The sequence below is a fragment of the Carlito syrichta genome, unplaced genomic scaffold, assembly GCF_000164805.1.
Source record: "Carlito syrichta isolate Samal-C Ts95f unplaced genomic scaffold, Tarsius_syrichta-2.0.1 Scaffold91532, whole genome shotgun sequence".
In the NCBI taxonomy this organism is placed as follows: domain Eukaryota; kingdom Metazoa; phylum Chordata; class Mammalia; order Primates; family Tarsiidae; genus Carlito; species Carlito syrichta.
The window spans coordinates 410,505-438,461 of record NW_007035628.1 but is presented as its reverse complement, the minus strand read 5'-3'; the positions used below and the strand labels follow the sequence as shown (position 1 = coordinate 438,461).

At 40.7% G+C, this 27,957-nt stretch overlaps 1 pseudogene; it reads right to left on the bottom strand.

Moving 5' to 3' along the window:
• Positions 1 to 245: 245 nt before the first annotated feature.
• The window catches only part of LOC103261658, a 45,550-nt pseudogene continuing 17,838 nt past the window's right edge, over positions 246 to 27,957 (bottom strand).

Here is a 27,957-nt window from a genome sequence, read left to right as displayed (position 1 = left end):
CGGCTCCCCTCCCCGCCCTCCCGCGGCGGCGGCGGCGGCGGCACAAGCAACACTTCTCCGCCAGGTGGCGGCGGGTCCGCGGGGACTCGAAGCGGCGTGGCAGTGCACGACAGGGTGGCCGGCCTCCGCCCCGCACCACGATGACCGTAGCCAGCGGGCCTCCGGACTGCAGGGACAGGTAGCGCTGTAAAGACCGCTGGGTGCAGCGCCGGCGCCTCGGGGCCGCCGTCGCTGCGGAGGAGGACTTAAGCCCGCTCGCGGTCGGAGCCCTCGACCGCGCCTGTGGCCGGCAATCCGGTCTCCAGGTAGCCCAAGGGCGCACCCCCAGGCGGAGGCAGCTGGGCTGAGCCATGAGAGCGGCATGGCCACCCGATGGAGCGCGTGGCCGCTCTGGTCCTCCACCTGCAGCTTCGCCCTGGCCGGGCCGCTGAGCGGAGGAGAGGCGCCGTCGAGCACCTCCAGCCCCAACTGCATCTGCGCCCCTCCTGGAGGTCAAAGCGCCGTCGAGCGCGCAGCCGGTAGGTGACCTGAGCGTGGCGGCCCAGGTCCGGGTCCCGGGCGGCCACCGTGGCTAGGGAGGGCCTGGCGGGGTGTTCTCGCGCACCGACACCTCGTAGACCGGCCGCCTCAAGAGCGGGGCATTGTCATTCTCGTCGCCCACGCGCGCGGCGTCGGGCCTCACGGGGCGCAGTGGGGCTGCGCCGCGGTCCTCGGCCACCAGCGTCGGGTTGTACTCGGCGAGGCGTTCGCGGTCCGGCGATTCCGGGGTCACCACCCTCTGCCCGCGTAAACCGGCTGCAGCCGGAAGTGCTCGTGCGGTTAGAGGGCGCAGCGCACCTGTCCGTTGGCGCCCGAGTCCCTGTCCGAGGTGCTGATCAGAGTCACCAGGATCTCGCGCGCCGTCCCCTCCGGCACCAGGGAAGCGACGCCGGCCTCGGGCGTCCCGGGTCTCGCCCACGCGGTCGCGTCCGCCCCGCCGAGCGCAGCGGCAGCGGGGCCAGCGGCGAAGGGCGAGGTGGCCGGCGCGCCCGGGGCAGTCAGAGAGGTGACGGTGATGTCGGGTTCGTTGTCATTGACATCGCAGATGCGCACGATGACCTTGCAATTGGTGGCGAGGGGCCCCGGGCCGCGGTTCTGCGCCCGCACGTCCAGCTCGTAGGAGTCCTGGCGTTTGTGGTCCACAGGCCCGACCGGGGTCCAGCCAAAAGAGGCGGCGCTCTCGGCGGGATGCGGGCGCCAAACGCGCACATCACGTCGCCTTTGGAACCGTCGTCGGAGTCGGCAGCGTCCAAATCCAGGAGCAGCAAGCCCACGGGCGCGTCCTCCGCCAATTTCACCTTGGCCACGGCGCCCTGCCGGAAGGCCAGGTTGTGGTCGTTGGCGTCCAACACGCACACGCTGAGGGCGGCTGTGGTGGAGCGCGACGGGTGGCCGCCGTCCTGGCCCACCAGCTCCAGGCTGTAGACGGCGGTCCAGCTCCTGCAGCAGCACCAGATCGATGCACCGAGTGACGTCCGCGCGCGTCTGCAGCTCCACAGGAAGGGGCTCGGCCAGGCGTACGCTCTGCAACCGGTTAGCGCCCATGTCCTCATCTACCGGCACCTCCAGGGGGATGCGCGGGCCCACGGCTGCACCCTTGGACACTCCACGGGGATCTGGGCCCAGGGGAAGCACAGCGCGTGGTCGTTCATACCCTTCACCTCCACCTCCACGTGCACCCGCAGGAACTGCTCCTGCGAGAAGCTGAGAACGTCGAGGACCAGCACGCGCTGAGGGGCCTGGACGCACAGCAGCTAGCGGTCCAGTCTAGCGTCCCCGACGGTCTGCTGTCAGTCGCGCTCGCACACCTGGAGCAGAACTGTTGAACTGCTTGGTCAGGCGGAACTGGCTTTGCTTGTCACGCTGGGAGTTAAACTCGACATGGTCAGACAGAACACTGAGGATGAGGACGGTGCCAAGGGCTACTTCCACGTAGGTGAGGAAATTGTCAGTACTGGTTCAAAATCCTGACACTAGCAGCAGCCACAAAATCAGCAAGGGCTCCAGTCCAGCCCTGTGTACAATGTCAGAGGGAAATCGGAGCCTCCAGCAAGGCATATTTATTCCTCAGAGAAAAGCCAGTTGCAGACTCTGTGTTAAGACTTCCCACCCTCTCATGCCCTCCCGAGGGCACAGTCAGGAAACAGTTTCCTCTGGTCACTAAACCCTCTCTGCTGTAGAATCGCTTTTTTCTGCCCCAGGCCTAAGCATGCTCCTTCAGAGTCCTACCCCAAGAGGCTACAGATCAAACAGTATGCAAATAAGCGTCCACTTCGGCCCATCCGCAGAGCCTCTGGGTCTCTGGGCCTCTGGGTCTCCGGATCTCCAGCTGCATTGTTCCCCTAGAATGACTCGCAGACTGACCGGTCAGAGAGCTGAACATTGGCCAGGGCAGGGGAGAGGGTCATTAAGATCTCTACAGAAGTTTGGACTATGAAAATACATCTTCTTGCCTTTCCGCTGTCCTCACCTCTCATTTTGACAATAAAAACAGGAAATACACAGCCTCTTTGTTCCTTCCTAAGCACACATGCTCAATCACAGGCCCGCTGGCCTTTCCCTTTACATTTTGAGATGAATACACACATGCTCAGAGCAGCGAATTCTTTGTTGGGTTCTTGTTTCCGGTATTGAAAGACTTTGTGGAAACAGCTCCTTGAGAATCAGGCAATGTCTAATCCCGGCAGAACTGTTTTCCGAAGTAATCATTTCTGAATAGCTTTTCTATTGCAAAGAAGCCATTAATGATGAAATTTCAGTCCCATCATCTCCTTTTATGTCGGTAATTACTCATATGTGAGGAATCGGTGTCAGTCAGGGAGGTTTGTCAACCACAAACCACTGTAAGGGACGGTCATGGGTAAGAAAAAGATTTAGGGAAATATATTGCAGTCAGTCTTGTTAGAAAATTGCTGAAGACAATTATTTTTTAAAAGCCCTTGGCTGAAGGAAACCATGGGTGGTCTGATAGGCTGAAAGCTAAAGAAACATTAAACCATCTGTCTAAAGCACAATAAATACTCCTGTGTTAAGTTCTCTTTATGTGTGATGTGTTCGAAAATGCTAAATAGTCCCACATGTTAATGATGACATTGTTCCTCATGCCACAGAGTCGTCATCAGTGCAGAGTGCTATTTAACTAGTCATCTTGGATCAGTGAACAGGCTGAGTTATTAATTTGCCCAGGCTATTCTTGGCTCCTCCATGATCTGTAATGTTATTGATTCCTGCAGGGACATGTCAGTAAATGACTTTTTTTTTCACTCTTAGGAGGGAGTTGGCATTTATTTTAGCACCAAGACCTATGAATTCAGTTCTGAAACTGAGCCATCTTTGATTAGATAATTAATTTTCTGGCATTTTAATTTAGTGAAGCATTTGGCAATGACTCTAATTATAAGTACCAATAACCGGTATTGGAGAAGTATAGTGGGAAGCATGAGCTGATTTTGGTAGGGTACTCTGAGATCCTAAAAGGAGAAAGTACTTTATTTTTTTAGATTTCTAATTTTGCCTAATGAGACATCAGTCTGAGGAAGGGAACAGCTCTACTTCAACAGGGTAAGACAAGACTTATTTTCAGTAGGTATTCTCAGTGGCATATTACAGAGTTTTCTTTTCTTTCTTTCTTGTTTTCTGTTTGCATGTTTGTTTTGTTTTGTTTTTGTTTTGTTTGAGTCAGTCTCACTCTGTGCCCAGGCTAGAGTGCAGTGTAACACCCATGGCCACCGCATTCTTAACCTGCTGGGCTCAGGAGAGCCTTCTGCCTCAGCCTTCCATGTAGCTGGAACTACATGTACATGCCACGACACCCGGCTAATTTTTTTTATTTATTTTAGAAACGAGGTCTTGCCAAGTTGCCCAGTCTGGTCTCGAGCCCTGGGCTCAGGCAGTCCTCTTGCCTCCGCCTCCCAAAGTGCAGGGAATATAGGCATGAGCCACAGCGCCAGGACTAGACATTTTTCTTTCTTTCTTAGAACTGAGTAACCAATGGAACCTGCTGGTTATTCAGCCTTTGGGTCTCAGGGAAGACAAGAGAATCTGATTTTGATGTTTATGTGTCCTTTAACTGAAAACAGAATCTGCTTCAGCTGAAAAGCACATGCTTCCATATACACTAGCCAGGAGAGGGACCCATTTAACCACAGTCCAGGGCTTATCCTCTTCTCCCTTGTCTCACACAATCCCTGCCAGGCCTGGCCTCTGCTAGATTTCAGCATTATTGTTGTCACTTCTGATCAGAAAAACCGTTCAGCATACTGAAAATGAAGAATAGACCACGACTTCACCTGTAGAACATCAAAAAATCCAGATAAAATATTTTAAAAGGCAGGCAAACAAACATATTACTTCCACAATGCTAAGCATCTGGACACTTATGTTTGGAAACATCCAGCCATGATGTTTAAATGCTTGATTGCATTTCTCCCCACTTTTCCTCCAGCTGTTTGGCATCAAGTAGCCCATCCGCAATTAGGAGCATGCTATATTGTGGGGAACTCATTATTAGCACTATCATTGTTTCATAGTAAACAACCACCCTATTAAAATACTGCTTTGTGAATGGAGAACAGCTGGAGTTTCAGGAAAGAGACGTTTTCTGAGGCAAAAATCAGTTCTGATCCAGTAGAATGCCAAGATGAATAATATAGAAACTATATGATCTGTCCCCCTAGGGATGTGTCATCAGGAAGTTGTGTTTACAGCCCTGAGCTGCTGCTTCACTCATGTTCCATTCTGTTGTCTCTGTTAGATAAAAATCTCTCTCAATATCAAAACACTATGGAAGAAACTCGCTTGATGTTGTGTGTTTTCTCATTTGCCAGATTATTGTCAAACTATAATCCCCCTCCCTCAAAAAAAAACCCATGTATTTTGATATCTGTTGGAGTCGAACATAAAGCAAAACAAACATTGGGTTCAAGGGGGACCACACCACAGGAAGAAAGCAGCAATTTGTTCCTCTTGCTTAGTTTGGTTTTAAAGAGTGGGAATTTCGGTAAACTCCTCACAGAGTTTACTGCTATTCCTAAAACAGACATGCTAGCGTTCCCCCAAAATGTCAGGAAATCAGATCTGTAAAACAGGATGTGTAGTCCAGTCCTTTAAATAAATGGTTTTCTATTTTGTTGAACACACAACACCAATGTATCCCTTTACAAACTAGAGCACTCTATATGTAAATTACGTAACTTTCACCCAGAAAGAGGGAAAAATTAGCCCCCTAATTCAGAATAGTGCCTTTGCCCTTCCATATTTCCCCTTTCCTATTACATAAAACTAATAACATGGTTGGGGATAAAATTAAACCATAGTAAAGTTCCCAATGTTCAAATTTGACTGGATTATTGTGTCCATGTATCAGAATAAGCATCAACTTTTACGGGACCCTGAACTAATACTTCCCTAGGCCAGAAACAGTTTTAGTGTCATTTAAAACAAATCACTCTGTGTACTATACTGAGACCCATTTTCATTTTTCAACTGAACAAACATTCTGGAGATGAATGAGCAAAATATTATCAAATGCGATGTTGCTGTCTTCAAGAAGTAAGTAAGTTCCAGAAATTGAAGCTATTAAGACCATTTGAAAGAAAACAAATCAACCTAACAGCTTTTTTTTTTCCTTTAAAAAATCATTCCTTGGAAAAAACTAAAGTTAATCTTCAGCCATGTGAGTCCCCAACACAGAGAGAAATTGTCTTAAGTTATCTCATAAGAAGTATTATTATCTTACATTCCTGTTTTCCCATTGCATAATCAGTTTGTTGTTAGATCTGGACTGTGCAGTCATTTATAAGAAAAGTTATCAGAAAATTGCTGGTCTTTCTTGTAAAATCATTTCAGAGAAAATAATTCAGCCCGAAAGTCAGCCAAAATACCATCTATAACAGTAGCATAGAAACAAATATTTTATCAACTACTTAAGTGCTTTAACTCTGAGAAAATCATAGAAAACCACTATGGAATAACAACACTAATCACAAGTTTCCTTTAACATAAAAATAAGGATTTAAATGATGTAATCTTTACTTAGAAGAAAGTTTCTTATAAAGATCACTATGTTAATAAAAATATTATCAAAACTATGTAATCCTCAAATTCTGCATAAAGCTAGTTCTTAAACTATAGGTATTATTGATATCTCTACATGAAGGAACTTAAATCAATAAATAATTTTTAAAAACATTGTACCATTTTGGTTCAGGAATCCTAATCCCAAGTGAGCCAGTGAAATTGACTTTGGTGCTTAATCTTTAGTTGTTGGTCCAAGGGTCATAATCTGTGCCCCCTCTCTCCCCTCAGGGAGTTGGCTTTCTCCTTCACCAGAGAATGTAGCAAAGCAAGAAAAGAATAAAATAGTAAAAACTGGGAAGTCATTTTTCATTTGTGCCTTATTTCGTCCTCATCTCTTTTCCTCTTAGGTGAGCCTCTCTATACCTACTCTGCACAAAAACTCATGTCCGCCAGAAAGCAGAGTTCTTTCAGCCCTTTAGCAATAGATATTGAATTACATATTGGTGATACAATAATGCACAAATTAGCCTTGTTAGAAGGAAATACTTAAACATTTAAAAAATCAGAATTTAGAGAAGGTCGCAAGTACCAAATGACACAAAGTTATATCAAGTACAAATGAGAAGTGAGTTCAGACTATACAGAGAAGGTGACAGTCGGTCAGAATTGCCAGCAATGGAGAAAACTTGGGAGTGAATTGAACAGGGTATAGAGAAGGACGGACACAGAGCCTATAGGGACTAAGGAGACAGTGGATTTCAGTAGATGGTTTGGAGAGGACAGTATGTGGAACAAGCTTGAATGGGTGGCATGACTGAGGAAGACCTGATGCTAAGCTTAAACATTTCAGTGCATTGAAGGCAGCAGTCAGAAACCACTGAGGTTTGTGGATCAAGGGATTTTTTTTATGTGTGTTTACTATGATAAAGAATGTATATGATTGCCTTTCCTAAAATTTGGTAAACTCCTTAAAAAGAATCGTGTTTTATGTGAAGCTTTAAATCAGCATCCAGCACAATAATTGACTTATAATAAATATTTATCAAATGAATGATCAAAGCAGCATGGTATACAACATCTGCCTATTACCTCAAAAAGCCACCTAGTAGCAGAATGAATTCAAGCAAGACTGAAAGCAAAAAGGTCAGTTAAAATGCCCTGGCAATCTAAGTACAAGATGTTGAGGGTCGAAACGATGAGTAGGTAGAAGGAGAGGCTGATACATGAAGAACATTGCAAAGAAAGAATCGGTAGGGCTTCAAGATGGATAAGCTCTAGTTGATGGAGAAGATGAAATAAATAAATTATTCTAAAACCATTGGATGGCTTGAAGAAGAGTCAGCTTTCTCAGTATCCCCAAATACTAAGTATTCCTAAGTAGAATTCCCAAAGGTTTCTGCTACTCACCAACCGGAGGACCCAAGACAAGACTTCCTCTCTCCAAACCTCAGCATCTTCAGGGAAGAATATCTATCTTGAGGGCTTGCTTTGAAGTTTAAGTAAGAAAATGTGGGAAGAGCAAAAATCTCAGTGCCTAGCAGTGTGTGAGATCTCAAAAGACAACTGTGTTCTTTGTTACAGGCATTTGCATATAACATTGTGATTTACTTATTTATTTACTTATAGAGACATTCCTTACCTCCATTCTGAGTCCTTCTAGGGTATGAACCATGTCTTCATTAAAGTTGTATCCTGTTGTCCAGTACAAGTGAACCACATGAAAAAGGGCTCATTCATATTTGTGGAATACTGGTGAGACTCCCACCACCTTGTATCATTTCTGTGAATTACCACATTACATCATCTGAAATCAAAACTAGAAAACTCGCTAAAGGACCACAGGCTTAGCATATAGAAATCACATATTATGAGGCCTCTGCTGCAAGTGACACTTATTGAATAATATTCCAGACTTGGTCCAACCACTTGTAACAAAAGTGGTTTCGTGGGTCAGTTTCAACACTGACCTAACAGTACACGTAAGACATTTGCTGTTTTTACTTGCTCAGCAGCAAGTAAACCATCTATGACACAGGTTTAGCCAAACGAGAGCTTTCCACACTCCTAGCTACAATGACGGATCCAGATAGGTGCTTGTGTCCCAACCAAGGTGATTCAGAACCACTGAGAATTACCTCAAGGATTATTGCTGCAGTTATGAAGAAAGTAATATTTTTTCTTTTGGAATTGTTGAGTTCAGAAGATATAAGTTGGAATGTGAGACCACTAGGTTGGGAGCGCTTGCCAGGCATGGTGGCTCATGTCTGTAATTTCAGCACTTTGGGAGGCTGAGGCAGGAGGATTACTTGTGCCAAGAAGTTTGAGAACATCCTGGGCAACATAGCGAGACCTCATCTCTACAAAAAAAATAAAAAAATAACTAGTTGTGGCAACGCATGCCTTTAGTCCCAGTTACTTGGGAGGCTGAGGTAGAAAAATTGCCTGAATCTAGGAGGTCAAGGCTGCAGTGAGCTGTGATGGTGCCACTGCATCCCAGCGTAGGTGACAGAGTGAGACCCCGACGCAAAAAATATATATTTTTTTTGCAAAGAAAAGCTGAGATGGCACTGAACACCTAGCCCCAACCATTCCTGATCTATTACTGAGTTAATTTAATGTAAGTGAAACAAGTCCCCCCAATTATGTTGAAGCCAATTAGTGGTTGGATTTCTGTCACTAACTCCCAAACAGTCATAACAAATTCCAAAACTAGGAAAGAAATTGTGAATAACAGATCCTAACATGAGAGATTTGCTGAGGAGATCCAGGAAGGAGATTCATAGGGACCTGGCAATACTAAGTTGAGAGATTAACCTGCAGTCTTGTTAGGGGTTTACGTGGCTACTAGTAATTTGTTGCTCATAGACTCAGTGATTGGAGGTTGGAAGGGCTCAGCTACATTTACAAGAAAAAGTTAGTCTCCAGTGAAACATAGTTCCTGTGAGAGCAGAAAGAGAAAAAAATAGATAATATCACTAAAATAGTTCCTTTCTAAGAGAGGCAAACAAACTCAGAGGGCTGAGAGTTTTCAATCTTGGCAAGTTTTAAGGATAGAAAAAGCCAAGATTTTTTCCACCAAACCAAAGTTAGTGCAAGAAAATATAGGCAAAAAGTAATCGAGAAGGTAAAAGCGTGACCTTACAGAACCTTGAGCTGTCCATCCCTCCCAAACTCCTCCTATGTCTGGCAATCAACTCTCGACAAAAAGCCATCCAGGGTTTCAACCAAGCAGCCAAAGGGGCATATTAGCTGTGACTCGCATTCCAAAAAAATTGCTCTGAATGGCCCCAAAGAGGCCCACGTAGAAGTTACTTAAGCTGAAGGCTAAAGGCATGGCCAATTCATCTAGGCCAGAGGCTCAAAGATGGAAATCCCCAGGTTGGGAGCAAATTCAAGCACTATCTCCAGTTTTGATTGTGGAGTTTATCAAATGCAAATAAACACTGAACTTTTACCTGGCAAACAAAGGACTGTGGCAGTTGAACTCCCCACACCTAGCAGATGATCTGTTACCTTGGTAATGCCCCTAATATTATCCCTAATGCTTAGCTCAGATGTGGTCACAAAGGATGACGGCTAAGAAAGACAACTCTTGGGACCAGAAACTGGGAGGCTGTTCTAGCAGAACACACCTTAGGCAGAGAAGGTAGTCCTTGCATCTTCTGGGTAACAAGATATGCTTATGTGCTGCAGACAATAGTCATTTTGTGTGGTTTTCCATTTTCAAAAAAGAGCTTTTTAGTTGCATTTATCTGTCGTTAGATGTATTGGAAAAGGTTATGTGTATTACCTAGGTAGTCAGATCATGAGCAAGCAATGCCTAACCCTAGCCCTAACTCTAACCCTAATCCTAGTCCTAGTCCTAGCCCTAACCCTAACCCTAACCCTTATGCCCAAACCTGACTGAGTTATGACTTGTAGGACCCAGCAATTGCATCAATCTTCCATCTTTCTAGTAAGAACTGGCTAAGTCACTAACTGGTGGAAACCAAGAACGCCCTAGTTAGAAAGGCCCAAGGTACAGAAGCAGCAATTTTGATGCTCACCTTTCCTCTTCCCTCTAACTCACTCTCACTGAGAAATGCAACCACCCTTGATATGAAACATTTTGCGTCTGGCTGTATTTATCCCTGCCTTGTCTTCATTTCTCCACCAATCACCGAATGTCTTTATTGACTCATTTTGTGTGTGTGTGTGTGTGTGTGTGTGTGTGTGTGTGTGTGTACCACTGCTGTCAGCCTGCAGATGAAAATTCCATTCAGTTGACTCGCCCACTGTTTCAAAACTCTCTTCCCTTCTTCTAATCCAAGGCTGACAAGTCTCCCCCTCATGCCTGAGAATGCACCTCTTATCTGTTTCTCTTATTCCTGGCTGCCTTATTCAGGACAGCTGACAGCTTTACAAAATAACTTCTGTCTCTCACAGATTCCTCATCAAAGGAGCCGGAAGGGAGGGGATCTGGGGGCCCTTCTCAGACTGAGAGAGCAGAGGAGAGCCTGACCCATGCAAAATTCAGAGGAACAATGCACTTCATCTGCTTGTTTCATCTACTGGTGAAGGACAAGGTTGTGTGGGCTTTTAAATTTCTTAGATCAATGTAACCATCAAACCCCTAGCAGTGGAGGGTAATGGGCATAGAATTCTCAAGTGTTCCTGTTTGCCTTCAGGATTTATTTCATTCTCTTTTATTCACCTCCATAAAATTAATTCCTATTAATAATAGATTTTTTTGGTGATGTGAAGACTACAGGAAATGCGTAGAGTTACATCTTACTCAAAGGTTAAGTTCTAAATTTATCATAAAGCTTAAATACTTTATATATTTTAAAGGACTATTAAATTTAAAGATACGATTACATCACTTCCTGATCAAAAACTTTTAGGTATCCCCATTACCTCTAGAACAAGATCTAGTTCTCAAGCTCTCCGTGAATTCAGCCCTACCAATCTAACCCACTACGCACCACCTTCCATTCCACAGCTAGTGCTCCAGTCAAGCAGATATGATATTTCCCTCAAACTGCTTTATTCATTCCCACCACTGTGCATTTGCTTATGCTATCCCCTGTGCCTACAGTGCTATTCTCTCTACATATGCTGTTGCAATGCTTTACATTCTTTAAAGAAGTTCTTCTCAAACTTTAATGCACCTGCAGGGTACAGGAGGGATTTGTTAAAACGCAAATTCTAATTCAGTAGATCTAGGATAGGGCCTAAGAATCTGCATTTAAAGCAAGTGGTGCCATTGCTGCGTCCCTAGCTGCTCTCTGAGTAGCTAGGCTTGGAGTTTATCCCAAGATCAGCTCTTTGGGGATGCATCCTCTCATGGCTCAGCTGTGAAGCCTCTCCCCTACTGCACTTATCAGGCTCACCCTATTTTAGCCATGCTGCTTTGCCTTAGAGCTAGGCTTCAAATTAAAATTATGATGTGGCACAATTATTTCTTGTAAGCTTGGTTGTGTACTTGAATGTCATAATAAGGGTACATCATACTTTTAGAAATCACAACAGTGCCGTGCTCAAAGTGGTTGTTGAATGAGTGTGAGTGATTATGACAGGACTGGATAAGCCAGCACTACTGCAAAGTAGCTCGCTTAAAGGAGAATATTTCTAATAGACCCAGCCCAGGTATCGTGGCAACCATCTGTGCTCTGGATAGAGTAGTGGTTAGGTGTGTGGGCCAGTGACTTGGGTTTGAATTCCAGCAGCACTGTGTCCTAATAATGTGACTTTGTACAACTCACCTAAATTCTCTAAGTCTCAGTTTTGTTCTCTTGTATAAAATAGCAATGATTATCCTCCTTTGAAAAACTATTATAAGCTTTAAGTCAGGAATAGGTGCAAAGGAAATGGTGTTTATAAAATATTTAGCACTGTGCCTGTTGCATAGTACGTGCTCTATAATAAACATGAACTTGTATTACTAGCTTGAGTGACAGTTCTTTAAGGTTGCCGTGAAAATGCTAACGCTGGTTTTACATTCCTGTAATCATTTTAGGGCTGTTCCTCAGCACTTTCGCCATGACTCTCTAAAGCTGGATAGTTATCACAAATAGTCTGTAAGGGTTAATAACTGCCAGTTATTGCTTCCTTCCTGTATGCTAAAGCTAAGAATATGCCAATTCCAACTCTAGTATTAAACTGGTATTTAAAAATTACTAACGTGTAGTCTATAAGACTACTACAGTAACTGCTAGATGTCGTCTTTAAAATGTCCCTCTGCTTCACATCCTACTTGAGTAGGAGCTATAAAGTACGTGCATTCACCCATCTACTAAATAATTGGCTCAAATACAGTTTTAAAGAGTAATCATAACTATTTATTCATCAACATAACAAGATTGCAACTGCAGCATATATTATAAAATGCACACAGGGACAAGACTTCCTCAATATTTGATTTCTTTTTTCTTTTATTTGTTAGTATAGCCTTTTTCTTTGAAATTCGTGAACCACAATTCAACTTGCTTTGTTTGGGAGAAGAAAATTTTATTTATACAGCTTTTCCTTTCTTACAACCAGTGTAATTCATGCCTAATATGAAAGCCACAGAAAGCCTCATATTAAAAAAAAAAAAAAAAAAAACAAATTCCACCATTCAAACATAACATCTGTCAACATTGTGGTTTTATATAGTATATAAATACATATCCACACATATATATGCATATATATACATATACATATATAAGTATATATACATACATATATATGCATATACATATACATGCATGAATATATGCATACAAATACATGCGTATATGTATACATGTATAATACATGTATGTATAATACATGCATACATATTTGTATAGAGAGAGAGGAGAGAGAGATAAAGTGGATACATTCATGTATATAGAGATACATACATAGATGCATACACATATGTATATATGTAACAAAAATGATATTTACAAATATTGTATATACCCTGCTTTTGGATGTGGTCTGTTTTTTTCCTCTTAGCCCTGCAGTAAATGTTTTCATGTGAATAAATAATCTCATTTGCTGTCATTTTATCAGTTGCTTGGGATTCTGCCCTATCCATATTCCATATGTTAACGATCCTTTTGATGTTAAACACCGCATTTGTTAGGATTTGATTTGGTTGTTTATGCCTAAATTAAAATACAATTGTTTAACCTAGATCAAAGTTTACTTTTGTTCATGCAAAATAAGGCTCATAACTTGTGTGTCAATTCCCACAGTGCCAGGACCCAGACTTCACGTGTCTTGCTGTTCCGTCATCTTCAGTGTTGCCTTGTGTTCCAAAATGTGTGCTTCAAATCCAGCCATCACATGGCAATCCAGTAAGCTCGACAGGAAAAGGGCCAAATAAAGACGTCCGGTAAGGCAGATTCTTAGAAGTCACTCACAACATCTTTAACAGCCACAAATGAGCTGTGAAGGAGGGCTGAGGTGTGAAATGTGTTACTGGGCAGCCATGGACCCATCTACAAAACGGAAATCTCATATGCAGAGATGGCATCATGGAAGAGAAGCAACAGTCTCTGGCTCACACATTTAATTTGCTTCCAATTTGTTGCTGGTACTAATAATGCTGCATCCTTGTGCACACATCCATACACACATCTCTAATAATTTCCTTGGGATACACTCCCAGAAGGGGAATTGCTCAGTCCAAGAATATGCCAGATTTGAAGAGTTTTGATACGTATTGCCAACTCGCTCTCCAGAAATATTATACCAATTTCTACTTTCATGAGAACTGCAGGTTGGGAGAGAAAATGCTATTATAAGATTTAATTTAATTTGATTATTCAGAGATTCCATACCTCCTGCAAGGAAGATAAAGATTCTCACATCTTTGGAGAGCTAGTAATTGAGATTTCAGAAAAAACTCAATGCCATTGAAAAAGGCTTTTTCTATCTAATAGCATAAAAGGAAATGCAATTTAAGGCCTACCAATGGAAAGGACATTGTTAGCTTTAGTTATTGAGAATATTTTAAATGAGAGGCATGGCAAGAGAAATGGCATAGTGCAGTGAAAAGAACATTGAATTTAGTGCCAAAATATCTGAGTTTGAATCCCAACTTCCACCTTAGGCAAGCTACTTAACCTCTCCAAGGCTCATCTTTAATATAAACATGGAGTTCTTAAGGCATCTCTTACCTACTTTTGTGAAGTTTAAACTTATCAATGTGAATGGGTTTAATCATAGTTGTATTTGAATTGAAACTTGTATTCTTCTTAGATTTTTATAATATTGCTCCTCAGTATTTCATATTTTTAACAACTGGTTGGAGATGAATAACAAATTCTTTCTCTTCAATAAAAAGAATTATTCAATGAGGCATTCCTCAAGACTGTTTTTCTTGCTGTTGTTTTGTTATTTTTATTAACAAAGGTTGTTAGTTTTTAATCAATTTTTACATACACTAAAATGCACACATTTAAGTGTACAACTCAATGAGTTCTGACAAGTGCATACACCCATGAAATTGCCATCTCAATTGAGATGTAGTAGATAGAATATTTCCATCATTCTAGAAAGTTCCTTCAGTGCCACTTTGTAGTCAATCCCACTCCAGGTAACTCCTGATCTGAATTCTATCACTAGATGTTAGATTTACCAGTTTTCAAATTTCATATAAGTGGAATTATACATGTCCTCTTTGGTGTCTGTCTTTTTTCACTCTGTATAGCATTTTTCAGATGCAACCATATTACTCCATATTTGTTTTACTGCTGAGTAGTATTTCATTGTATGAATATACTACTTTAAGTTTATGACTCACCTGTGTAGACATTAGAGTTGTTTACAGTTTTTGGCTCTTATGAATAATGCAGCTATGAACATTAGTATACAAATCTTTTTAGGGACATATTGTTTATCTTGAAGGGAAAGGAGTTGCTACAAGTGCCATTGCTGGAGTATGTAGTACCTGATACATAATATTATAACTCTCAAGCCATCAGCAGTGCATGAGACTTTCAGTGCTCCATCTCCTCCTGCATTTGGTATTTAAAGTCTTTTTTATTTTTGGTATTCAGGTATGTGTAGAATGGTTTTAATTTTCATTTCTCCTGATGAATAATGATGTTAAGCATCTTATCATGTCCTTATTAACCATTTCTATATTTTTTTAGTGCAGTGTTGTCCAAGTATTTTTCTTGTTTTACTGAATTGTTTGTTTTCAGATTAACGTCTTACTAGGATTCAAAAGTTCTTTGTATACTTTTGGTTGTGAAGTGTTAAGCTTTTTTCCCCCATTTTGAATGAGTTGTCTGTAATCTTATTATTGAGTTGCAAAAGTCCTCTGTATATTCAAATTACAAATTGAAATAGTCATGTGAATACTTTTTTCAGTCTATGATTGCCCCTCTTTTTTTTTTTTTGAGTTGGAGTCTCATTCTGTCACCCAGGCTGGAGTGCAGTGGCATGCTCCCGGCCATCGCAGCCTTGACCTGCTGGGCTCCAGCGATCCTTCCGCCTCAGCCTTCCAAGTAGCTGGAACTACTGGCGCATGCTACCACGCCCAGCTAATTTTTGATTTATTACAGAGATGAGTTCTCACCAAGTTGCCCCGGTGGGTCTCGAACCCACGGACTCAGGCAATCCACTCGCTTCAGCCTCCCAAAGTGCTGGATTACAGGCCGAGCCACCGAGCCCGGCCTCCTCTCATTTTTTAATGCTGTTTTTTGAAGAAGATTTTTATTTTGATAAAGTTCAAATGATCATCTTTTTAAGTTGACTTTTAGTGCTTTTTTGTGTTCTATCTAGGAAAGCTTTCCCTATCCTAAGATTATATAGATTTTTCTGTCCACTTTATTTTCTAGAAGCATATTCGTTTTCACTTTGGCATTTAGATCTGTGATCAATTTATACTTAATTTTTCGATGTGGTATAGAGTAGGGCATCAAGATTTATTTTTTAATATGGATATTGAGTTGTTCTCATATCACTTGTTGAAAAAAATGTATCTTTTCTATTGAATTATCTTGCTGCATTTGTCAAAATGGATTGATCATACATATGTGTGAGTCTTTTTGAATTCTGTTTTTTTCCATTGATTATATGTCTACCCTCTGACAATTCCACATTGTCTTGATTACTGTTGCATTAATAGTAAATAATGAAACCAGAAATAAAGTTTTTCAACTTTAGTTTTGTTCCAAAAATTTTTTGATTATTCTAGGTCCTTTGCATTTCTACGTAAATATTAGAATCAACATCTCAATTTCTAAAAAAACAAAATTGCCTCTGAGATTTTGCTTAGGATTGCATTAAATCTCCTTTTCAAATTGGAGAAAATGACTGCCTTGACAATATTGAGACTGCCAGTCCATGAGCATGGTATATCCATTTGTGTATAGAGAATTTTTAAAATTTCTCCCAGGTTTGTTTACTGTTTTCAATACAAAAGACCTTTATGTCTTTTGTTATGTTTATTTAAAAGTACTTTGTGCTGTTTGATATCATATTAAATGTTTGTTGCTAATATATGGTAATATATGGTTGCTTTTTTAAAAATCTAGATATATCCTAACACATTTCTAAATGTTTTTTGTTAATTCCAGTTGTTTATTTGATAATTTTTGTATTTGAGACTTAGTCTTTTCAAAATAGATAATCATATTATTTGCAAATAGAATCTTTCTTCTCCCTTCTCATTCTTTACTCTTTTTATTTCTTTGTCTTGCTTTATTTTGCAGGGTAACACCTCTAGTATAGTATTGAATAAAAGAGTAGACATTCTTGCCATAGTCCCAATCTTAGAGAAACGCATTTAGTATTTCACCATTAACTAGATATTTGCTATGGATATATTGAATAAGATCCTTACTAATTTTGGAAAATCTCCTTTTATTCCTAATTTACTAAGAAATTTTATCATATGTGGTTGTTCAATTTTGTCAAATTTTTTCTTTATCCACTGAGATTATCATATGATTATTCTCCTTTATTTTGTATTGTATTTGTTTTGTATTCCTAGAATCAACTTCTCTTGGTCATGATTTTTCTTTCAGATATTACTAGTTTTGGTTTGCTAATTTTTTATTTTTTGTGTATGTTAATGATATTCATTTATTTTTTTCTTGTGATGTCATTAACATGTAATTTAATTACTGGTTGGTAAATTTGAACTTGTTAGTCTGTATTGAGACCTAATTTTTTTATTCTCCCAATTTAATGGACTCAACCTCCAAACTGCTTCCCCTGCAAATCTTGTCAAAGCTTGATTTTTTTAGGCTTGTATGATTGCACCTAGAGTAGACCCTACTGCAAGACATGACCCTTTTTTCAAGGTGTGGCCTTTCTGTTGCCTCTAATGAATGACTGAGATGTTATTGAGAACACTTTTCTCAGGTTTGGTCAGAGTATCAGTATTGTTTACCAACGTTTAATCCCTGGCATCTCTGTTGTAACTCTCAGCCCTATAACAGTAAGCCTTGCATGTTCTTTCCATTGCACTTATGTTCTCAGTTCTCTGTCAAGAACTCTTAGGAACACATATAAAGACTTTTCTCTCCCTCTCTTATGACCCAGCATAGGTTCCCTGGGGCCCTGATAAACAGTTCCCAACCACTTAGGCAACCCTGAATCTCACTGCATTGCCCAGGCTGGAGTGCAGTGGCACACTCACGACCACCCCAGCATCGACCTGCTGGGCTCCAGCGATCCTTCCACCTCAACCTTCCAAGTAGCTGGAACTACAGGCATGCGCTATCATGCCTGTCTAATTTTTTAGTTATTATAGAGATTTGGTTTCACCAAGTTGCTCGGGCTGGTCTCAACCCCGTGGGATCAGGCAATCCATGAGCCTCAGCCTCCCAAAGTGCTGGGATTATAGCCTGCACCACCGAGCCTGGCCTTAATTTTTTATTTTAAATATGGGGAGAACAATTCAGGGTTAGATACACAAATGTTCAGTATACAGGTACCCTCATTGATGAGGTGTGTCCCCCATCCTCTGGCAGATTCCCACTACTGCCAATCCTGCCCCCACCCTCCTCTGGTGATTCCCCACTATGCCAATCCCTTTCTTACAGTATCACAATAGTTATTTAAGGTCTGCTTATGAGTGAGTACATGTGATACTCAGTTCTTTGTTTCTGTGATAGATCACTCAGTATTATAGCCTCTAAGCCCACCCAAGTTGCTGCGAAGTTCATCATTTTGTCCTCTCTATGACTGCATAATATTCCATCATGCAAATGTACCACATTTTTTAATCCTTCAGTGGGCAGCACAGTTGTGCTATTGTGAATAAACATACGTGTGCAAGTATCTTTTTCATAGAGTGATTTGAGTTCCTCCAAGTATATTCCCAGTAGGGGGATTGAGGGGTCTTATGGGAGGTTGATTTTTAGATCTTTTAGGAATTGCCACACTGTTTTCCTCAGAGGATATACTAGTTTATACACCCACCAACAGCGTAGAAGTGTTCCCTTTTCACCGCATCCTCTCTAGCACCTGTTGTTTTTGAGTTATTGATGATGGCCATCCTAACTGGAGTTAGGTGGTATCTCAGTGTAGCTTAAATTTGCATTTCTTTGATGTCTAGTGAGGCTGAGCATTTTTTTATGTATCTGATTGCTGCTTATATGACTTCTTTTGAGAAGTATCTATTCATATCTTTTGCCCACTTTGTAATGGGGTTGTTTGTTTTCTTCTTTTCAGCACATTTGAGTTCCTTGTAGATCCTAGATGTTAGGGCTTTGTCAGATATACAATTGGAAAGTATTTTTTCCCAGTCTGTGGGCTGTCTCCCTGCTCTCTCGATGGTTTCTTTGGCTTTGCAGACACTTGTCAGTTTGAGGGGTCCCACTTGCCTATCTTATCTCTTACAGCATGGGCACTTCGAGTTTTGATCAGGAATTGTTTGCCAGTTCCAATTTCCATAAAGGTATCTCCTGCATTTTCTAAGGTTCTTGCAGTTTGAGGTTTTATGTTTAGCTCTTTGGTCCATTTAGAATTGATTTTTGTGTGTGGTAATAGATATCGGGTCTTGTTTTAATCTTCTGCATGGTGTCAGCCAGTTTCCCCAGCACCATTTACGGAATAGATTCTCTTCTTCCCAATGGTTGATGGTGGAGAGTTTGTCAAAGATGAGTTGATTGAGATTTTGCTTCTGGAATCTCTATCCTGTTCCATTGGTCTACATGCAGGTTCTTGTACCAGTACCAAGCTGTTTTGATTATTGTGGTTTTATAATAAAGCTTAAAGTCTTGGAGCGTAATGCCTCCTGCTTTGGTTTTTGTTGTTGTTGTTGTTTGCTGCTGAGGATTGTTTTGGCTATTTGTAGTCATTTATGTTCCCATATGAATTCCTGTATTGTTGTTTCCAGGTCTGAGAAGAATACTGCTGGTAATTTAGTGGGTATTGTGTTAAATCTGTAGATTGCCTTGCAAAGGATGGACATCTTAACAATGTTGATTCTTCCAGTCCATAAGCGTGGAATCTTTTTCCATTTGTTTGTGTCATCTTTGATTTCTTTGAGAAGTGTTTTGTAGCTTTCATTGTAAAGGTCTTTCATGTCTCTGGTTGGGAAGATGCCAAGGTATTTCTTTTTTTTTTTTTTTTTCTTTTTTTTTGTGGTTATTATGAATGGAATTATGCTTTTTATTTGGGTTTCTGTTTGTTTATTGTTGGTGTATGAAAATGCTACTTTTTTTTGCACATTTATTTTATATCCTGAGACTTTGCCAAAGTCCTTTATCAGTGCAAGGAGGTTTTTGACAGTCTTTTGGGTTTTCAAGGTATAGAATCATGTCGTCTGCAAAGAGGGATAACTTGACTTCCTTGTTTCCTATTTGGATACCACTGATCTCCTGCTTTTGTCTGATTGCTCTAACTAGGACTTCCAAAACTATGATGAAAAGGAGGAGTGAGAGTGAGCATCTTTGTTTTGTTCCAGCTATCAGGGGAAATGCTTCCAATTTCTGTGTTTAGTAGTACACTGATTGTGGGTTTCTCGTAGATGGCTCTTACTATTTTGAGATATGTTTTATCTATGCCTAGATGTTCGAGGGTTTTTATCAAGAAGGGGTGCTGGATTTTATCAAAAGCTTTTTCTGTGTCTAATGCTATAATCATGTGGTTTTTGTCTTTACATATGTTGATGTACTTAATTATGTTTATGGTCTTGCAGCCCTGTATCCCAGGAATGAAGCTTACTTGGTCATGGTTTAACCAGCCCTGTATCCCAGGAATGAAGCTTACTTGGTCATGGTGGATGATTTTTTGAGATGTGTTGTTGGATCCTGTTTGCTAGAATCTGGTTGAGAATTTTAGCATCTACATTCATCAAGGTTATTGGCCTGAAGTTCTCTTTCTGTGTTGGATATTTTCCCGGTTTGAGTATCAATGTGGTGTTAGCTTCATAAAATAATTTGGGGAGAGTTCCATCTTTCTCGATTGCCTGGAATATTTTCAATAGGTTTGGTATCAGCTCCTCATATATTTTGTAGAATTCTGCTGGAAAGCCATCTGGTCTAGGACTTTTTTTGTAGGTAGCTTTCTTATAACATAGTCAATTTCCTGGATTATTATTAGTCTATTTAGAGTCTCGATTTCTTCTTGTTTCAACTTGGGGAGTTGTGTGATGCAAGGAAGTCCTCCATTTCATTCAGGTTTTCGAGGTTGTTTCCATAAAGGCATACATAGTAATCTCTGATAATCTTTTGTTTTTCTTCAGGGTCAGTTATGACTTCATCTTTTGCATTTCTGATTGTGTTTATTTGGGCTTTTTCTCTCTTTCTCTTGGTCAGTCTAGCTTGGTCAGACTGACCAGTCTAGCTTGGTCAGTCCATCAATCATATTTATCCTTTCAAAACACCAGCTTTTGGTTTCATTGATTTTTTTGTATTATAGTTTTGTCTTCTATGTCCTAATGTGGGCTTTTATTTTGATGATATGGATCCTTCTGTTGAAGTTAGGGTTTTGATGGTCTTGCTTTTCCAGTTCCCTTAGGTGATTTGTTAAGCTGTAAACTTGTAATCTTTCCATTTTCTTTATGTGTGTTCATAGAGATATGAATTCCTCTCTTAGCACTGTTTACATGGCATCCCAGAGATTTTGGCAAGATGTTTCTTCATTTTCATTTGTTTCCAAGAATCTTTTATTTTCTGTTTTGATTTCCATGATAACCCTGGATTTGTTCAGCATCATGCCGTTTAGTGTCCATGTCCCTTTGTGGGTTTTGGAGGCACTTTGTTGGTGTTGATATTTATTTTGATTCCACTGTAGACAGAGAAGGTGCAGAATTTCCATCTTATGGAATTTGTTTATGCCTGATTTATGGCCAAGGATGTGGTTGATCTTTGAGTAAGTTCCATGTGGTGATGAGTAGAATATATATTCCATGGTTGTTGGGTCGAGTTTTCTGTAGGTATCAATTAAGTCCATTTGACCAAGCATCACATTGGGGTTCCAGATCTCCATATTGACTGTTTGTCTTGATGAACTGTCTAGTGTCATTAGTGGGGTGTTTAAACCCCCAGCTATGATAGTGCTAGAGTCAATATCTTTTTTTTTTTTAGTTTGTCTAGAAGCTGCTTTATGAAAGTTGGTGCTCCTGTTTTGATGCATTTACGTTTAGGATGGATATTTCTTATTGATGGGTTGAACCTTTTATCATTATGTAGTGATCTTCCATATCTTTTTTAATTTTGATAGCTTAAAGGGTATTTCATCTAATATTAAGATTGTTACTCCTGCTTTCCTTTGTGCTCTGTTCGCCTGAAATTTGGTTTTCTATTCTCTTACTTTGAGTCTGTGAGAGTCCTTTCTGTTGAGATGAGTCTCTTGAAGACTATATATTGTTGACTCATGATATTTTATCCAATTTGCCACTCTACATCTTTTCAGTGGTGTGTTTAGTCCATTCACATTCAGGCTAATTATTGAGATGTGAGAGTTTATCCCTGTCACAAGGTTCTAATAGAGTTTGTTGTTGCTGCTGCTGTTGATTTGTTTATTGTCTTTCTCTTGATTTTTGGGTTGATTCATGTGTGTTTTCAATCTTTTTCTTGCATTCTTGGGAAGGGAGTTGTTATTCTTTTTTGCCTTTCTTTTGTGTTTAATACTTCCTTTAGTATTTCTTATAGAGCTGGTCTGGCAGCAGTGTAAACTCTTAAGGACGGAATGTCTGGGAAGGATTTTAATTCTCCATCACTGATGAAACTAAGCTTTGCTGGGTAGGTAATTCTTGGTTGAAATTGTTTATCTTTGAGAACTTTGGAAGACTGGACTCCAAGATCTCCTGGACTGAAGTGTTTCTGTAGATAAGTCGGTCCTATTCTAATTGGTCTTCCCTGATAGGTAGTTTGACCTTTCTCTCTTGCTGCCTATAGGATTTTTTCTTTTATATCTACTTTGTGTAGGTGAATTACTATGTGTCTAGGTGTTGGCCTTCTCATTTGTTGTCTTGCAGGGATTCTCTGAATCTCTTGTGTTTAAATGGTCACATCACTGGTGATATGAAGGAAGTTTTCTTGGATAATTTAATGGAATGTTTATTCCAGGGTGGTCTCTGTCTCTCTATCTGTCTCAGAGATTCCAATTAATCTTACGTTCAGTCTCTTGAAATAATTGCTCATCTCTTAGAGGTTTTTGTTCTGTCTTTTTAAGCTTCTTTTTTATGTTTTTAGCAGTTTGGATTAGTTCCATATTTTGGTCCTCAACCTCTGAGATTTTTTCTTCTGCTTGGTTAATTCTGCTTTCCATGCTTATCAGTTTGTTGTTTATTTCATTCACTGTATTCTTTATTGCTGTTATCTCCGTTATCAACTCCTTCATTCTTTCCTCTTATCTCTCCTCATTTCTATTTATTCTCTTTATTAATATCTTGATATATGGGTTCATAGTTTGACACCAGTCATTCTGGGGACTCTTCATTGTTTGAGTTCCAAAGTCTGTATTCTCAGGGACTGACTATTCTCAGTGACTGACCTCCCAGGAGTCTGTGTAGACTCATATTCTTCCTTTGGTTTTTCTTCATTTGTGTAGGGTTTCCTCCCCCTTTTTCTAGCTTCTTCTTTAATTCTGTTATTCAGAGATGGAGGGATTGCTTTTGTTTCTGTTTGCTCAAAATAATATTCTTCCTTATGTAGATCCTCTTCAATTCTGAAGCTGGACTGGGGGTGGGGGCCTGTGTTTTTTGTAGTTTTGAAATTTAATTAAGGGGGGAGCTGTGATTCAGAAGCTATTTGCAGATCCCAGTATCCACTGACAGGTGTGTAGGCCCTCCGGAATCCACTTCCCACTGCCTTACAATCTGTCCATGCAGTGGGGGTGTCTGTTTGTCCCCCTTACTGCTGCTGCTGTCAAGTCTCCCACTCAGACCTGATGTGTCTGTGCTCATTCTAACAAGGGGGAGGGGCATCTGTCTCTCTGAGTCCGATGAGAGGGTAGCCTCTGGGTCCCAAGATGGAGGCTGGTGAAGCTGGGTGGGGCAATACAGGTCTCTGCTGGGTCCCTGGACTGAGAAGGTGGCATCCATCAGCGTCTGTCACTGGTGTTGAGGCTTTATTCCAGATTTCCATGACCTGTCTTCTCCATGGTTCCTCCTGCTTTTGCCTGGTCTGCTGCTGCAGGTGATGGTGTAGGTCAGGTGCCAGGTGGTAAGAGGTGGCTGTTCTCTGCTGCCTTCTCTCAAGAGAGCCCTGAAAATGGCAGATGATCCTGCATGCCTATGTCTCCAATCTTAGGGTGGTTGTGGGTTGCAGTCACCTCCAGAGGAGAGCCCCAGTTGTATGAATCCTAGTATCTCCTTAGATGGACTTTCACTCACCTACTGGCACACATTCACTCATGCAGAGAGTCTTTTGGACACTCACTTTTGCAGAGACTCTCACAGTCCGACCTGTTGTGTTGTGTCACCAACTTGCCTGAATTCTCAATCCTGAAGTCATCCTTTTCTCCAGCTCAGCTAGACCACTGCATTCTGTGTGAACTTCAACTTCATTGGCTACAGTTGGAAAATTGGGCAAATAGCTAGAGGAACATTGAAAGAGTCTCTCCTTTCTCTTGGGGATTATGCTGCTTGATATTCAAGACCTAAAAACATTTGCCTCACATATTTGTCCAGTTTTAGAGTCATTTATGACAAGCAGAAGTTCTCAGGGCTTTGTTTCATATGAACTTTTTGGCCTGTGGCTGCCAGGGGAAGGCATCAGAAACTTTGGGACAATTATAAAATGAATTTTTTATTGTCTCAAAGTAGTGTTGAATGTAAAAGTAGAAGAAGTGGCATGGAGAGACTACCAGCTCCAAGCTCTGTCTCACCACTGCAGCAGGAGAGACTGCCGGCTCCAGGCATGCCTTACCACTACAGCGCCTGACCAGATACTAGCAGCAAGGGCTATGGAGGAAGCTCAGAGGCAGAGTCTCACCAGAGAAGATGAAAGAGGCACCCCGCCACCATACTGAAAACAGAACAGGAAACTGCTCAAACTTGCTCACCACAGAGCAACAGACCCAATCTCTGTGACTGAAAGATCAACTAAAAAGGAATTGATCATGATCCAGAGGGAATATCTTGAAAGCACAAACTTCGGAGGGACCTGAAAAGTGCTGAGTCTCAGGCACCCCACCCCCTACCCTGATCCAGCCTCAGCACAAAAGGTGTGGCCAGAAAAGGATGAGGAAGAATTCCAAAGAGATCAGTAGTGAGTCTGGGCTGACCCAATCTCCCTCATTCCTAGCAATCCTGTGAATATCAGACACACACAGCCGGGGCAAGACTTATCAGTCGCAATAGAAGAACTGCATTCCAGGATAGGCCTCCTTGGGGAAGAGAAAATCCCGCACTCCCCCCCCACCAGAGGGGATCTCCTTGACTATATGAAAGTAGTAGGGGAGGACTGCAGCCCCACCCACCCTCACGGCCCCTCCTCCTTCCCTGCTCCAGATACAGGGGAGAGAGTGAAAGAGGTGGAAGTTCTGCAGGAGACAGCAGAGCAGACAAGAGGAACAAACAGAACCTGCCACAAGAGGGAAGGATTTTTCTTAATTTTTTATTTTTTTATTTTTTAAAATTTTTTGCCTGTTTGTTTGTTAATTCATCTATTTCTTAAATGTATTTCCTTTGTGCATGAATGTGTATGTGAGGGTTTGATCTGCATCCCCCCTTTTTTTTCTTTTTCTTTTTTCTTTTGATTTTTGTTTTCTGTTTATATGTTTATGTGAATGATTGAGTGTTCATCTTTCAGTTTTTTTTGTTGTTGGCAGTTTGTTTTTGCTCTTTTGTTCTTCTTTTATTATTATTATTATTTTTAATTTCAAGTGTGTGTGAATCTATGTATGAGGGTTCAACCTGAATTCCTTTTATTGTTTTGTTTTGTTTTGTTAATCTGGTCTTTCTCTTTTTTTTCTCCATTCATTTTGCACTAGGGGTGTGTGTGTGTTTAGTTTTCCTGGTTTTTGTTGTTGTTGTTTGTTTTGTTTCACTTTGTTGTTATTCCAGTTTATTTGGGAGTGTGTGTGTATGTCTGTCTGTGTGTGTGTGTGTGTGTGTGTGTGTGTGTGTGTTCAACTGTTTTTTGCTTTGCTTTCTGCTTTCATTGTTCGTTTTTTTTTAATTCTTGTCCATATGATTTTATTCTTTTTTCTCTGTTCTCATTGCTGTCACTGTATCTTGGACTCAGGGGATACACACATGTACCCATTGCATTGTCATATAGAGTGATGTTGGAAAGTGAGTCTCAGGGAACTCATACCACGATCACTGAACATTGTGATTTACAAGTAGTTTCTGATCCTAGATTACCATCCCCTACCTTATTCGACTTTCAAAACTAAAAGAGACAGCAAAGTTTCCCACCCACAGTCCTGTTTCAAAATAGAACAAATCCAGACCATGGGTCAGGGAAGAATAGAAGGCTGAGCAAACATCAGAAGTGAAAGCCTTCCCCACTGACACTGAACAGCAGAATTAAAGAGAAAAGCAAAGGATCTGTCACAAATGAGGAAAAACTAATGGAAGACTGCAGGTAATTTCAAGTATAACAAAGAGAAAATTCACAAAAAATCAGACCTTGGAGCCTAAACAATGGAAGTCACCAAAACTGGCCCCAGAATACAACAGGGATTAGGGAATGGATGGAAAGAGTGAATAACACTCAAGAAGACAAGATGTAACACTGAAAGAACTTGTAACAGAGATTTTGGCAATAAAAAATTTCATCCAGGAAATAAATAGCAAGATGACAAGCATGGAAAGCAGACTTAATCTAGCAGAAGAGAGAATCTCAGAACTTGAAGACCAGAACATGGAATTAAACCAATCTGTAAAAAACATAGAAAGAAAACTCAGAAAGAAAGAACAAAACCTACAAGAGATGTGCAATTATATCATGAGTCCTCAAAGATAAACAATTTCAACCAAGATTTCCTACCCAGCCAAACTCAGTTTCATCAGTAATAGAGAATTAAAATCCTTCCCAGACATCCAATCCCTAAGTGATTATGTAGCTTCCAGACCAGCTCTACAGGAGATACTTAAAAAGCTGTTAGGCACAGAAGACAGAAAAGAACAACCACACACTTCCCAAGAGAACAGCAGAGCACAGAATCAACAGAAAATATATTGCAGCAACAAACTTGAAAACACACACGTACATCAACCCTAAAGCCAAAAGAAAACAAGCAAATAAAGAAAAAATTTTATAAGAATCTCATGGCAGGGATAAACAATCACATTTCAATAATCAACCTGAATGTGAATGAACTAAATGCACCACTGCAAAGACACAGAATGGCTACTGGAAAAGAAATCTTGACTCAATTATTTGCTGCCTCCAGGATACTCATCTCACAACAAGGTATGCAAATAAACCCAAAATTAAAGGATGGAAAACGAGTTTCCAGGCATATGGATCACAAAAGAAGACAGGAGTCATGATCTTAATATCAGACAAAACAGCCTTTAAGCTATCAAAAATTTAAAAAGCTACAAAAGGGCACTACATAATGATAAAAGGTTCAATCCATCAATAAGAAATATCCATCCTAAACATATATGAATGCAACACAGGAACACCAACATTTATAAAGCAATTACTAAGTAGACTTAAAAAAGTTATTAACTCTAACACTATTATAGCAGGGGATTTGAATACCCCCACTAAGAGCCCTGGATAGATCATTGAGGCAAAAAATCAAAAAGGAGATCTAGAACGTAAACTTGACACTTGACCAAATGGACTTAATAGATACCTACAGATTATTCCACCCAACAACCACAGAATATACATTCTATTCATCACTACATGGAGCATACTCCAAGATCAATCATGTCTTTGACCATAAATCAAGCATAAGCAAATTCCATAAGTTTGAAATACTGCCATGCACCTTCTCAGACCACAGTGGAATAAAAATAAATATCAACACCAACAAAATTTTCCCAAAGCACACAAAGACATGGACACTAAACATCATGATGCAGAACAACTATTGGGTCTACACTGAAATCAAAGCAGAAATTAAAAGATTCCTGGAAATAAATGAAAATTTAAAAACATCTTACCAAAACCTCTTGGATGCCATGAAAACAGTTCTAAGAGGGGAATTTATATGTCTATGAACACACATCAAGAAAATGGAAAGTTCACAAGTTGAGAACCTAACAAATCACTAAGGGAGCTAGAAAGAGAAGACCATCAAAACCCCAACTTTAGTAGAAGAATCCAAATCACCAAGGTAAGAGCCCAAATATGGGACATAGAAGACAAAAATATCATAGTAAACATCAACAAAACAAAAAACTGGTTCTTTGAAAGAACTAACAAGATTGATAGACCATTAGCCAGAATGACCAAGAAAAAGAGAAAAAAAGCCCAAATAAACACAATCAGAAATACAAAAAATCAAATCACAACTGACCCCAAAGAAATACAAAAGATTATCAGAGGTTACTATGTACACCTA